Below are 14541 nucleotides of genomic sequence, written 5' to 3'. Positions count from 1 at the left end.
GGAGGAGCTGTGTGTGTCTGCCAGGGGAGGGGGCATTATACTGTGTGGGGGCCACTAAGCGGATATTATACTGTGTAGGGGTACTACAGGGGGCAATATACTGTGTGTGGCACTTAGGGGGCATAATACTGTGTAGGCACAATTAGTGGACAAAATACTGTGTCCTTGAAGGTGTTATAATATATTATTGAATATTATTATAATACTGTATGGGGGCACTGAAGGGGAATTATACTGTGTGGCGGCACTATATGAGGCATTATGCTGTGGGGGCATTCTACTTTTTTTTAAGGGGCATTTGTTTATGATGCCGAAAGATAATTTTGCACAGGGCGCATTCTATCCTGCTTATAGGATACAGGGTTTATTTGTTGTAGGATCTCAAAAGGACCGAGAAACTTGTGAGGACGGGTCTTGAGGCGGATGTTTTTAGAGGATAACCAGACCCTGACTCCGGGAGAAAACTGAGGAGGAACTCTTCTTTTTCTATCAGCATACCTTTGGACCATCAGAATTACTCGCCCCCGGAGGTTGCAGCTATGGATCTATGAGCGCTGGCCCGCATTTCCTCCCCAGGAGACGCCAGCGCTCACTTCCGCTCCGGTTCGCTGTGTCCCGTAGGGTGCGCGCGCACGCTCTTGCCTGGCCTTAAAGGGCCAGCACGCGCACATGGTAATTATCATTAATTAGCCCATGATCACCCTCGGCTATAAGAAGGGCCCTGTATCTTTGCTCATTGCCTGAGCGTTGTTGCATTTTCCTATGTTAGTCTTGCAAATGGTCCCTTAGTGTTATCCTGTTCCCGTTGTTCCCGTACCCTGCTACCTGTACCCTGTATCCTGTGCTATTTGTTCTTGTGTCTTAAACCTGTTAGAGTCGTGTTGTGCCACCGGTTCCGCCTGCTGTGTTACACCACCTCTGGTGTCTTCTGTCAAGGTCCCATCTGTGCCTAGCCATTGCTACTGTCTGAACCACTACAGGTACCCTTGTGCCTGGACTATTTATATACTGACTTGGTACTCTGTTGGCCAGCTGCTATTCCGCTATGGCGGTACGGCCCAGTGGGTCCACACACCTACAGATCATGACACCTTTAGATTTGCTGTAATGGTTCAGTACCACAAGATTTAGGAGGGACACATGGAACAGGTTGGGAATTTTGAGGGTAGGAGGTAGCCGAAGCTTATAGGACACAGGGTTAATTTGTTGTAAAACCTCGAAGGGACCGAGGAACCTGGGAGCGAATTTGTGGGAAGGGATCTTTAGATAAATGTTTTTTGACTCTTGGGGAAAACTGAGGACAATTTTTTATTTTCTTATCATCATATCTTTTCATGTGATCGACAGCCAGAAGAATCGCAGACTTGGTATCCTGCCAAATGTGAAGAAAAGTCCCAAATAAAGAATTGGCTGCTGGTACTTGGGTCATGGCTGGCACAGAGAGAGGAACTTGTGGATGCTGATTCTACACAATGTAGAATAGAGAAGAAGCAGTAGACTCGCTTGTATGGTTATTATAAGAGAATTCGGCCGAAGGCAGAAGCTGCACTCAAATGTCATGTTGGGCAGAAGCAAAGTGACGATGATAATTCTCCAATATTTGATTAGTCCTCTCCACTTGACCATTAGACTGAAGGTGATAGGCAGGAGAAAAATCCAACTTCACATCAAGCAGTTTACACAGATCTCTCCAAAACTAGGACTTGAACTGTACACCCCGCTCAGAAACAATATGGAGGGATGGGCCGCGCAGACGAAAGATATGCTGAATGAACAGATTTGCCAGACGATTAGCAGAAGGAAGACCAGTTAAAGGAACAAAATGTGCCATTTTAGAGAAACGGTCCACTACTACCCAGACAGTAGTGCATCCAGCCGAAGGAGGAAGGTCTGTAATGAAGTCCATTGCGATATGCTACAAGGGGGCATCAGGCACAGTTTGTACAGGAAACGAAGGCCGCAACATCCATAGGCAGTTGGGCCACCAGTGCCCAGCCAGCTTGGAACTGTGTCCCCAGCAGAGAATTTTTTTCCTGTCTGCAAGACGGACAAATGTCTTCCCTGGGGGAATATCTCTAATTTGTAAGGGTTTACGGTAATAATCCTGGAAGGATGTATAATGTATTGGGGAGTCTCCTCAGAGTCATCTGTCTCAAACAACCGAGATAGAGCATCGGCCCTCACATTTTTGTCTGCGGGACGGAAGTGGAGCAAGAACTGGAATCAGGCGAAAAACAATGACCATCTGGCTTGACGATGATTCAATCGTTGAGCAGATTGGGGGTAGGTGAGATTCTTGTGGTCCGTATAAATGATGATAGGGTGTATGGCGCCCTCCAGCAGATGTCTCCATTCCTCCAAGGCCAACTTGATGGCCAATAACTCCCGAACCACAATGGAGTAATTGCGCTCTGCAGGAGAGAATAGTTTTCAGTAGTAGCCACAAACCACTGCCTTACCCTTGGAGTTTCTCTGAAACAGAAGTGCTCCCGCGCCAACGGAAGAAGCGTCATCCTCTGGAGAGAACTGTAGAGATACGTCAGGATGGTGAAGAACTGAGGCTGAAGTGGAAGCACTCTTGAGACTGGTAAATGCTGACTGCCTCCAGAGTCCAAACTTTGGCGTTCACCCCCTTGTTAGTAAGAGCAGAGATTGGAGCAGTCAGAGACGAGATGTTTGGGATAAACTGCTGGTAAAAATTTGCGAATCCCAGAAATCGCTGTATAGCCCGGAGGCCCTGAGGACGTGGCCACTCCAAGATGGACTTCACTTTTTCTGGATCCATCTTGAGTCCACGATCGGAGACAACGTAGCCTAGGAAGGGCAGAGAGTTCTTCTCAAACATGTACTTTCCACAGGACTTGGTGAACATGCTTCCAATGCGTTGTCAGATCTGGTAAGTAGATCAGGATGTTGTCCAAATATACCACCACACAGACATATAGGAGATCCTGGAAGATGTCATTTACGAATTCCTGAAATACTGCTGGAGTGTTACACAGACCAAAGGGCAACACGTGATACTCATAGTGTCCGTCTCGGGTGTTGAATACAGTCTTCCATTCGTCACCTTAACTAATCCGGATCAGGTTATAAGCCCAGCATAAATCCAGTTTAGTAAAAATCTAGGCTCCACGAATACGATCAAAGAGCTCCGAGATTAGCGGCATGGGATACTTATTCTTGACCATGATCTGGTTTAGACCACGGTAATCAATACAGGGTCGAAGAGATCCATATTTCTTTTTAACGAAAAAGAAACCGGATCTGGCTGGAGACGATTTCCGGATGAAACCTCTCTCATGGTTCTCCTTAACATAAGACAACATGTCTTGGTCTCTGGCAAGGAGAGTGGATAGACCCGTCCACGAGGAGGTGAGACATCTGGGAGCAGTTCGATAGGGCGATCGTAGGAACGATGGGGATGAAGAACTTCTGCCTCCTTTTTACTAAAGACGTCTGCAAAGCTGGCAATATGTGTGGGTAGTCCAGAGGAGTGACCAAGGCAGTGGAGGCAGAACAGGACGAACCTGTGGTATGCAGCAGTGAAGACACTGGGATCCCCATTGGAGGACCTCTCCGGAGTTCCAGTTGAGAACCAGAGCATGTAGACGAAGCCAAGGCAGGCCCAGCAGAATAGGGTTGATAGCTTTGGGTAAGGCGAAGAAGACAATCTTTTCTGCTTGGAGGATTCAGACTTGTAGTCTCAGCAGTTTTGTCATGAACAGTATAGGATCCGGCAGTGCTTGCTCATTCACAGAGGCAACTGCCAGGGGTCTCTCCAGAGGGACCATGGCCAAATGGCCATCTACTAGATCCTGCTGAATACAGTTTGCAGCTGCTCTGGAATCCAGATAGGCAGAAACACTGTGTGATTTCTCACCAGAGACAATGGTCACTGGAATGGATAGTTTGGGAGAGGATTTGGCAGTTGGTGCCATTCCACCTAGGGCTGTCTCTCCAACCAACCCTTGGTGTTGGAGTTTCCCAGCTTCTGTGGACATTGACGCACAAAATGGCCTCAGTGACCACAATACAGACACAGTCCAGAAGTGCGTCTATGCTGTTTATCCTAATCGGAGAATTTGAGCCTGTCCACCTGCATTGGCTCTTCGGGTGGAGCAACTGGAGAGGGCAGTTGTGGTCTCTGGAAAGTGGGTGCCAGTCTTTAGAACCATCTCTCCTGGCAAACCTCCTGAGCATGTTTCTGGATCCTCATGTCGATCAGGGTCGCCAAAAGAATAAGGGTGTCCAGGGTAGAAGGACGGTCACAAGCTCATTCTTGATGTGTGGAGACAGTCCTTGCCAGAACGTCGCCACTAAGGTCTCATTAATCCTCGCCAGATCCGCCGCCAGTGTACGGAAGGAGATGGTGTATGCCCCTGTAGTCGATTCCCCTTGTTTGAGGGCCAGTAGTGAGGCAGCGTCAGAAGTTGTTCGACCCACTTCTTCGAACACCGTACAAAAAGTCTCTAGAAATAGCTACAGATCAGAAAATTCTGTTTAGCTTCCGTTCATAGGTTCCACTGACGGAAAGGTCTGACAGGACCCATGAATGAAACCCCGACACAGATGTGAACGAAGCATTAGATGTGATCGGTAACAGCTCGATCCTGCGTGTTACATGCGTTGGGGGGGCCCACTGGGTTGGGGCCCACTCAGATATGTTTTGCTCCCCCAGTGCTAACCCCCTAGCTATGCCTCTGGTACTATGGCACTATATGGGTACTATCTACAGGGAACACTCTGGCACTATCAACATGGGCACTGTGTGTGGCACTATCTACATGGGCACTGGCACTTTATATGTGGGTACTATGGCACTTTATATGTGGGTATTGTGGATACTGTGGCTCTATGTGGACACTGGCACTATGGGGGCACTATCTACAATGGTCACTGTGGCACAATCTGCAGGGGGATCGGGCAAAAAAAAAACCCATAGAGGAAAAGAGCTCAGGTGCTCATCATGTAGCCACCCCCTCATGAATTGTAGGCGTGAGAGTGGATATCATCCGTATTTTGCAGCTGAGAACTCTATCTCTATGTAGCATTTGTGGCTTGTCTGCATCCTGCTGGGAACTGGTGTTTGAACCTGCCCTTTTATTAGTAACTATAGTAAATATACAATGTGAAAGAAATCAGCAGCACGACCAACAGAATTCCTCCAGAGGGGAACAAGTTAGATATCCCAGTCAGGGACGGTGCAAGTAGTATAAATGTCCCAGGTCCAGCGGGACAACTTGTACACAGCAGTAGAAAGAAAAACTGCAGCACTAGTGCTGCAGTTTTTCTTTCTACTGCTATAGTAAATATACAGTTAGGTCCAGAGTTATTTGGACAGTGACACAAGTTTTGTCATTTTAGCTGTTTACCAAAACACAATGAATATAGTTATATAATCAATATGGCCTTAAAGTGCAGACTCTCAGCTTTAATTTGAGGGTATTCACATCCTAATTTGAGGGACCAAAAGTAATTGGACAATTATCTCAAAAGCTATTTAATGGGCTGCATGGGCTATTCCCTTGTTAATCCATCATCAATTAAGCAGGTAAAAGGACTGGAGTTGATTCCAGGTGTGGCATTTGCATTTGGAAGCTGCTGCTGTGAACCCACAACATGAGGTCAAAGGAGCTCTCAATGCAAGTGAAACAGACCATCGTTAGGCTGAAAAAATGAAGGAATCCATCAGAGAGATAGTACAAATGTTAGGAGTGGCCAAATCAATAGTTTGCTACATTCTTGAAGAAAAAGAGCGCACTGCTTATCTCGTCAACTCCAAAATGCCTGGACGTCCATGGAAGACAACAATGGTGGATGACACAGAATCCTTTCTATGGTGAAGAAAAACCCCTTCACAACATCTACCCAAGTGAAGAACTTTCTCCTGAAAGTAGGTGTATCAGTTTCTAAGCCTACCATAAAGAGAAGACTTCATGAGAGCAAATACAGAGGGTTCACCACAAGGTACAAACTATTAATCAGCCTCAAAAATAGAAAGGCCAGATTAGACTTTGCCAAACAACATGTAAAGAAGCCAGCCCAGTTCTGGAACAGCATTCTTTGGACAGATGAACATAAGAACAACCTGTACCAGAATGATGGGAGGAAGAAAGTATGGAGAAGGTGTGGAACGGCTCATGATCCAAGGCACACCACATCCTCTGTAAAACATGGTGGGGGCAGTGTGATGGCATGGGCATGCATGGCTGCTAAAGGCACTGGGTCACTAGTGTTTATTGATGATGTGACTGAAGATAGAAGCGGCCGGATGAGTTCTGAAGTGTTCAGGGATTTACTTTCTGCTCGGATTCAACCAAATGCAGCAAGGTTGATTGGACGTCGCTTCACAGTATGGATGGACAATGACCCAAAACATACTGCGAAAGCAGCCCAGGAGTTTAAGGCAAAGAAGTGGAATATTCTGCAATGGCCAAGTCAATCTCCAGATCTCAACCCGATCGAGCATGCATTTTACTTGCTTAAGACAAAACTTAAGGCAGAAAGACCCACAAACAAGCAACAACTCAAGACCACTGCAGTAAAGGCCTGGCAAAGCATCACAAAGGAGGAAACCCAGCGTTTGGTGATGTCCATGGTTTCCAGACTTCAGGCAGTCATTGCCTGCAAAGGATTCTCTACAAAGTATTAAAAAAAATCATTTTATTTATGGTAATGTTAATTTGTCCAATGACTTTTGAGCCCCTGAAATGAGGAGGCTGTGTAGAAAAATGGTTGCAATTCCTAAGGGTATGTTCACACACACTAATTACGGACGTAATTCGGGCGTTTTTGCCCCGAATTACGTCGGAAAAATGCGGCTTGAAAGCGTTGACAAACATCTGCCCATTGAAAGCAATGGGCTTACGTTTGTCTGTTCACACGAGGCGTATATTTACGCGCCGCTGTCAAATGACGGCGCGTAAATAGACGCCCGCGTCAAAGAAGTGACCTGTCACTTCTTGGGGCGTAATTGGAGCCGTTATTCATTGACTCCAATGAAAAGCAGCGCCAATTAAATCCGTAATGGACGCGGCGTTCAAGCGCCTGCACATGCCGTTACGGATGAAATTACGGGGATGTTTTCTCCTGAAAACATCCCCGTAATTTCAGCAGTTACGGACGCTGTTGTGTGAACATACCCTAAATGTTTCACAGGATATTTTTGTTCAACCCCTTGAATTAAACCTGAAAGTTTACACTTAAATTGCATGTCAGTTGTTTAATTTCAAATCCAATGTGGTGGCATGCGGAGCCCAAATCATGAAGATTGTGTCACTGTCCAAATAATTCTGGACCTAACTGTATATTCTTCTTTGCTGTGATTTAATTTATGAAGAGGCACATGCCGCTTAATAAATTAGGCATATCTTCGGCTGTCTCTGTTCGCCAGAAAGTCAAATCTATGCCACGACTCCATCCGCTAAGGTGCATCTCTGGCCGTCTATGCACCAGAAAGTTAAATCTACACTCGCTCACTCTTGCTAAGCTTCACCCACTTTTTTTGAGGTGGCGTAAAAATGGAAGTCACAAAATTTTGCAAAAAAGTGAGTTTTGGCACAAATTTCGACTTTTATACACCAGGCAACTGGTGTAGAGTGTTTAATAAATTTCCCTCATTGTCTCACCATATGAGCTATTTAACCCCTTTGCGCTCAGCGACGTACTATTCCATCGTGCTAAGTGCATCGCTCGCGCTCAGCGCAAGAATAGTACGTTGCGGGAGGAACGGCCATTTCGGCCGTCTTCCCGACGCACACAGGAGCGGTGACAGCTTCTGTCTCGTACAGCATTTGCCGCAGCTCCTTCAGCAGGGACCGATCGCTGTGTCCCCGCTGATTAACCCCTTGGAAGCCGTGTTCAATAGCGATCGCAGCTTCTTAGGGGTTAAGCTACCATCGTGGGCCTGCTAAACGATAGCATCCGGAAATTATGACTATGGCAACCGTACCCCTAACAATGGCGTCCGGCTATGCCATCTACGGAAGCCTAGTGGGTCAGGACCCACTATGCTTGCTGTCAGTGAGTAGATGACAGCTCTAATACACTGCACTATGCATGTAGTTAAAAAAAGTTGTGTAAAAATAAAAAAATAAAAGTAACAAAAGTAAAAATCCCCCCTTTTCCCTTATCAGTCCTTTATTATTAATAAAAATAAATAAACAAATAAACAATACATAATCGGTATCGCCGCGTCCGTAACGACCTGAACTACAAAAGTATTTCGTTATTTATCCCGCGCGGTGAACGCCGTAAAAGAAAATAATAATAAACAATACCAGAATCACATTTTTTGGTTACTTCACTTCCCAAAAAATGGAATAAAAAGAGATCAAAAAGTCACATGTACCTAAAAATGGTACTGATCGAAACTACAGTTCGTTACACAAAAAACAAGTCAGGCGATTCTCTCTTAACCGCAGCAAAACTTGACAGACATGTCTCTGATGAGTCATAGGATCTGGAGAAAAAATCAAGATGTCATCAAGATAGACCACAACACAAACATAGAGGAGGTCATGGAAGATGTCATTAACAAACGCTTGGAAGACCACGGGAGCATTACACAGGCCGAAGGGCATTACTAGATATTCATAGTGTCCATCACGGGTGTTAAATGCCGTCTTCCATTCGTCACCCCGGCAAATCCGGATTAGGTTGTAAGCCCCACGCAGGTCTAGCTTTGAAAAAATCTTGGCTCCTCGTATACGATCAGTGGCGTAACTACCGCTATAGCAGCCGTAGCGGCTGCTACGGGGCCCACGGCATGAGGGGGCCCGTGTCGCCCGCCGGCACGGGCCCTCACCATGGCCGGAGGCTCCGCTAGCAGCCGCTATGGCTGCTACAGCGGGACGCCACTGAACACTACGGCAGAGCAGGGAGGTATCTCCCCGCTCTGCCATTAAACAAAAGGCATGTATCCCCTATCCACAGGACATGGATAGGGAGAACGGGGGACTGAAAGTCCCCTGAAGTTCTCCATCACAAACCTCGGACTTCCGGGGTCTGTGTCGGCAGCTCCGTAGAAATGAATGGAGCGCCGGTCGCGCTTGTGCGCATGCGTGACCAGCGCTTCTTTCATTTTTATTGAGCTGCGCAGACGCCGGAAGTCGGAGGTTAGTCATGGAGAACTTCGGGGGACTTTCAGTTCTCCCTATCGCTGCCAGCGATCACACATGTATCCCCTATCCTGTGGAGAGGGGATACATGTCTTTTGTCTTTTCACACTGTAGGTCGCATTTTTTGGGGGGGTTGGGGACGCTGTATGGCGTTCCCTTCCAGTGGGGGGGCTGTATAGCGTTCCCTACAGGGGGGGGGGCTGTATGGCGTTCCCTACAGGGGGGGCTGTATGGCGTTCCCTACAGGGGGGGGCTGTATGGCGTTCCCTACAGGGGGGCTGTATGGCGTTCCCTACAGGGGGGGCTGTATGGTGTTCCCTACAGGGGGGGCTGTATGGCGATCCCTACAGGGGGGGGCTGTATAGCGTTCCCTACAGGGGGGGCTGTATGGCGTTCCCTACAGGGGGGCTGTATGGCGTTCCCTACAGGGGGGCTGTATGGCGTTCCCTACAGGGGGCTGTATGGCGTTCCCTACAGGGGGGGCTGTATGGCGTTCCCTACAGGGGGAGCTGTATGGCGTTCCCTACAGGGGGGAGCTGTATAGCGTTCCCTACAGGGGGGCTGTATGGCATTCCCTACAGACCCCCCTGTAGATAACGCCATACAGTCCCCCCTGTAGATAACGCCATACAGTCCCCCCTGTAGATAACGCCATATAGCCCCCTCTGTTGAGAACGCCATACAGTCCCCCCTGTAGATAACACCATACAGTCCCCCCTGTAGATAACGCCATACAGCCCCCTCTGTAGAGAACGCCATACAGCCCCCCTGTGGATAGCGCCATACAGCCCCCCTGTAGATAACGCCATACAGTCCCCCCTGTAGATAACGCCATACAGTCCCCCCTGTAGATAACGCCATATAGCCCCCTCTGTAGAGAACGCCATACAGCCCCCCTGTAGATAGCGCCATACAGCCCCCTCTGTAGATAACGCCATACAGCCACCTCTGTAGAGAACGCCATACAGCCCCCCTGTAGATAACGCCATACAGCCCCCTCTGTAGATAGCGCCATACAGCCCCCTCTGTAGATAATGCCATATAGTCCCCCTGTGGATAGCGCCATACAGCCCCCTGTAGATAGCGCCATACAGCCCCCTCTGTAGATAACGCCATACAGCCCCCTCTGTAGATAACGCCATACAGCCCCCTCTGTAGATGGCGCCATACAGCCCCCCCTGTAGATAACGCCATACAGCCCCCTTTGTAGATATCTACAGAGGGGGCTGTATGGCGTTATCTACAGGGGGGACTGTATGGCGCTATCTACAGAGGGGGCTGTATGGCGTTATCTACAGGGGGGGCTGTAAAAAAGGCACTATCTACAAGGGGGGGGGGTTGTGTGACACCCAGGGGAGGCGGGGCCGCAGTCAAAAGTTTGCTATGGGGCCCAGTCTTTCCTAGTTACGCCCCTGTATACGATCAAACAGTTCAGAAATCAATGGCAACGGATATCTATTTTTTTACCGTGATCCGATTGAGACCCTGGTAGTCGATGCAGGGACAAAGAAGAAACCCGGCTCCTGCCGGGGAGGAAGACTTCCGTATGAAGCCCCTCTCCAAGTTCTCCTTAACATAGGCGGACATGGACTAAGTCTCTGGCAAGGAGAGAGGATATACCCTACCACGGGGAATAGCTGCACCAGGAATCAGCTCGATAGGACAGTCATACGCCCGGTGTGGGGGCAGCGTCTCCGCCTCCTTCTTGCTGAAGACATCCGAGAACGTGGAATAATGACAAGGCAATCCAAGGACTGAGGCAGAGGAGGCTGGGCCAGATGAATCTGTACCAGGCAGCAGTTGAGACACTCGGGACCCCACTGGAGAACCTCTCCAGAATTCCAGTCCAGCACTGGGGAATGTAGTCGGAGCCAGTGCAGGCCCAGCAACACAGGGTTGACGGCTTTAGCCAGGACAAAGAACAAGAGGAGCTCGGAATGGAGGGCTCCCACTTGGAGCCTCAGTGGCTTGGTCACAGCTACAACCGGGTCTGGCAGAGGTATTCCATTCACTGATGCAACCATCAAAGGCCTCTCCAGAGGGGTTGTGGGCAACTGGAGAAGATCCACCAGGTCTCTTCGAATGAAATTAGCAGCGGATCCAGAGTCCAGATAAGCAGATACCCGGTGCGTTTCTCCACCGGACACTATGGTCATGGAAATGGACAATTTAGACAAAAGTCCTTCTTCACCCAGGGTTGTCTCTCCCACCACTTCTAGGCTCTGGAGCTTTTGGGGGCACAGACGCATGAAATGGCCTCTGAGGCCACAATATAGACAGAGTCCCGTGGTGCGTCTGCATAGTCTCTCCTGGGTAAACAGCTTAAAGTGGTCTGTGCTCAGAGACTCCTTTGGAGGATCAGCATCTGAGGACAGCAGGGGTTGCAGCAAAGTAGGAACCGGGCCAGGGAGTCTTCCCTCCCAACGAGCTTCTTGAAACCGTTCTCGGATCCTTATATCAATCCGGGCGGCCAGAAGGATGAGGTCATCCAGGGTAGATGGCAGATCTCGGGCGGCAAGCTTGTCCTTAATTTCAGGAGACAGTCCCTGCCAGAATATAGCCACCAGGGCCTCATTGTTCACCTTCAAGTGTCTCCCTGCGGTAGGTTCAGCAAGGAGGCGGCTGCAGATGAGACTCGTCCAGGCTCCTCAAACACCGTGCAAAATGTGTGTAGGAACCCCAGGAAGTCACGAGTCTCTGGTCCTTGTCTCTCCCAGATAGGGTTTGCCCATGCAAGGGCCCTCCCAGTGAGGAGAGAGACCATGAAAGCGACCCTGGCGCCATTAGTCGAAAAATGCCCTTGCATACAGGCTAAAGTGGATCTGGCACTGGTTCAGAAATCCACGGCAGGACTTCGCGCCTCCATCATAGAGGTGAGGTAGCGGCAAAGAAAATCGTGGATCAGCACTGCCAGGAAGTGTAGTCAGAGGATCTGTACTGCCAGGAGGTGTAGTAGGAGGAACGGTAGCTTGCAGATCCAGCCGACGTGCAATAATGTTCAATGCCTGGAGGAGTTGGCCCTGTCGAGACCGGAGGTCTAGCATATCCGCCCGCATCTCTTGTGACATCATGGTCTTGGATTGACCAACGGGGTCCATGGCCTGAGCTTACTGTCACATTGGGTACGTGGACCCACTGGGCCTTACTGCCTTGATGGTATGTCATCTGGCCAACAGGACACAGGACACAGGTCAAAGTCTATAGTTCGTATAGGTGTACCTGTAGTAGCTCAGACAGTAGCAAGACAGGCTCAGCTAGGACTAGGCAGCAGGCAGGCACCAGGCGTGGTGGAGCAGGACAGGCATGGTACTCAGCTCAGCACGACTCCAACTCAATACGGCACTTGGACCAGGATAGCACAGGATACATGTTACAGCTAAATACCTATATAGTTACAGACCGAACAGTAACGTTTCAATTTAACGTCCACATATATCAAAAGAATATATAGAATGAATACCTATAAATGTACATGTGGACAAATCACGCATCCACAAAGGAAGAAAAATAGAACCAAGTACAAATATGTACATTGTAATAATCACATCGCTTTATTGAAATACATATAAAAACATATTGGCCATCAAGACCTAAAATGAGACACACAGTTAAAATACAAAGAAGTGGGGAACACCCGATTATGACCAGTACCCCTTGATAAAGCTACCGCGAAACGCGCGTCGGGGCTCATGGTGTGGTGTTCACCCTAAGGATTATTATGACTTACACTGGTTGGTACACTCTTTGGGACCGGGTTTGAACCTCGGTTACTCCCTTGGTATACTGTTCACACACATACCAGTGTGTCTTGTATGTTTCCTTCCTCTTATACTCGCTGTTCATCCATTGATTGTGTCATTGTATTGGCATGGCAACTTACATCACAGCAGTGGCTTCTGGATTTTTCCATTAATAGTATGCCTTTCTGAACTACCTTTTATATATTGGTTTTTCTGAGTATATTTTATTGTGTCATAATCGGGTGTTCCCCACTTCTTTGTATTTTAACTGTGTGTCTCATTTTAGGTCTTGATAGCCAATATGTTTTTATATGTATTTCAATAAAGCGATGTGATTATTACAATGTACATATTTGTACTTGGTTCTATTTTTCTTCCTTTGTGAATGCGTGATTTGTCCACATGTACATTTATAGGTATTCATACATGTTACAGGTAGCAGGAACGGGAAACACTGGGAACTGGAAAACAATTAGGAGACCATTTGCAAAGACAGGCTAGGGTAACGACAACAAAGCTCAGGCATTGCAGAAAGGGGCAGAGCCCTTCTTATAGTCCAGGGTGCTCATGGGCTAATTTGGTACTTTAACTCAGGTGCGCGCGCTGGCCCTTTAAGAGCGGGCACGAGCGTGCGCACGCACCCTACGGGACCTGGCCGAGAGAAGCGGAAGTGAGTGCTGGCGTCCTCTCTTGAGGAGGAGAAGGAGGCCAGCGCTCACAGATCCATGGCTGCGGCCATCAGGAGGTGAGTGAGCCTGACGGCCCACGGCCATGGGCATGACATGGGCTTTATACTGCATGGGGCATCTGTGTGGGCATTATACTGTATGGGAGCAGCTATGGGGGCATTATGCTGTATGGGAGTAGCTATGGGGCATTATGCTATATGGGGCAGCTATGGGGCATTATGCTGTATGGGGGAATTTGTGCATTATACTGCATTAGGACATCTGTGTGGGCATTATACTGTATAGTGGCATCTGTGTTGGCTTTATACTGTATGGGTGCATCTATGGGGGCATTATACTCTATGGTGTCAGCTATTGGGGCATTATACTGTATGGTGACAGCTAGAGGGCATTATACTGTATGGGGGCAGCTATTTGGCATTATGCAGTGTGGGAGGCACAATGGGAGCATGATACTGTGTGGGCTGAACCGGGTGTCTATGGGTGGGGATTGGGCAGGATTAGGGGCGTGGCTTAATAGAAAAAAAATTGCCGCGCTACGATGTCCATCTTTGCGATATTTGAAAGTTGGGAGGTATGAGAAAATTAAACATATTCCTGTATTTAGTTGACTGATCTGCTATAAGAGCAGGTAACATTTTAAAGCTATGAACAGCCTAAAGTGTGGCCTACTTGACGGATGAAATCTAAGGCCCAGTTCGCACAGAGTTTTCTGGCGCTGATTTTGACGCTTTTAGCTGCTCGTGGCTAAAAAAAGCAGCATGTCCTTTCTTGACGCGATACCACCTCTGACCTCCCATTGGAATCAAGAAGGCAGAAAAAACCCACGGTGCTTGTTTTTGAGCGTTTTTTGCAGCTGCGGACACCGCGGCAAAAAAAGCACAGGCAGGTCAAAATCTGGAGGAATTTTGAGGCAGATTTTTTTCTGCCTGCAAAAATCTGTGTGAACTAGGCCTAAAACACCAGACAGTCTGTGCTTACAGGCTCTAG

This window comes from Rhinoderma darwinii, chromosome 2 (assembly GCF_050947455.1).
Source record: "Rhinoderma darwinii isolate aRhiDar2 chromosome 2, aRhiDar2.hap1, whole genome shotgun sequence".
Lineage (NCBI taxonomy): Eukaryota > Metazoa > Chordata > Amphibia > Anura > Rhinodermatidae > Rhinoderma > Rhinoderma darwinii.
The sequence above is the reverse complement of the archived record's forward strand: the minus strand, read 5'-3'. Positions refer to the sequence as shown.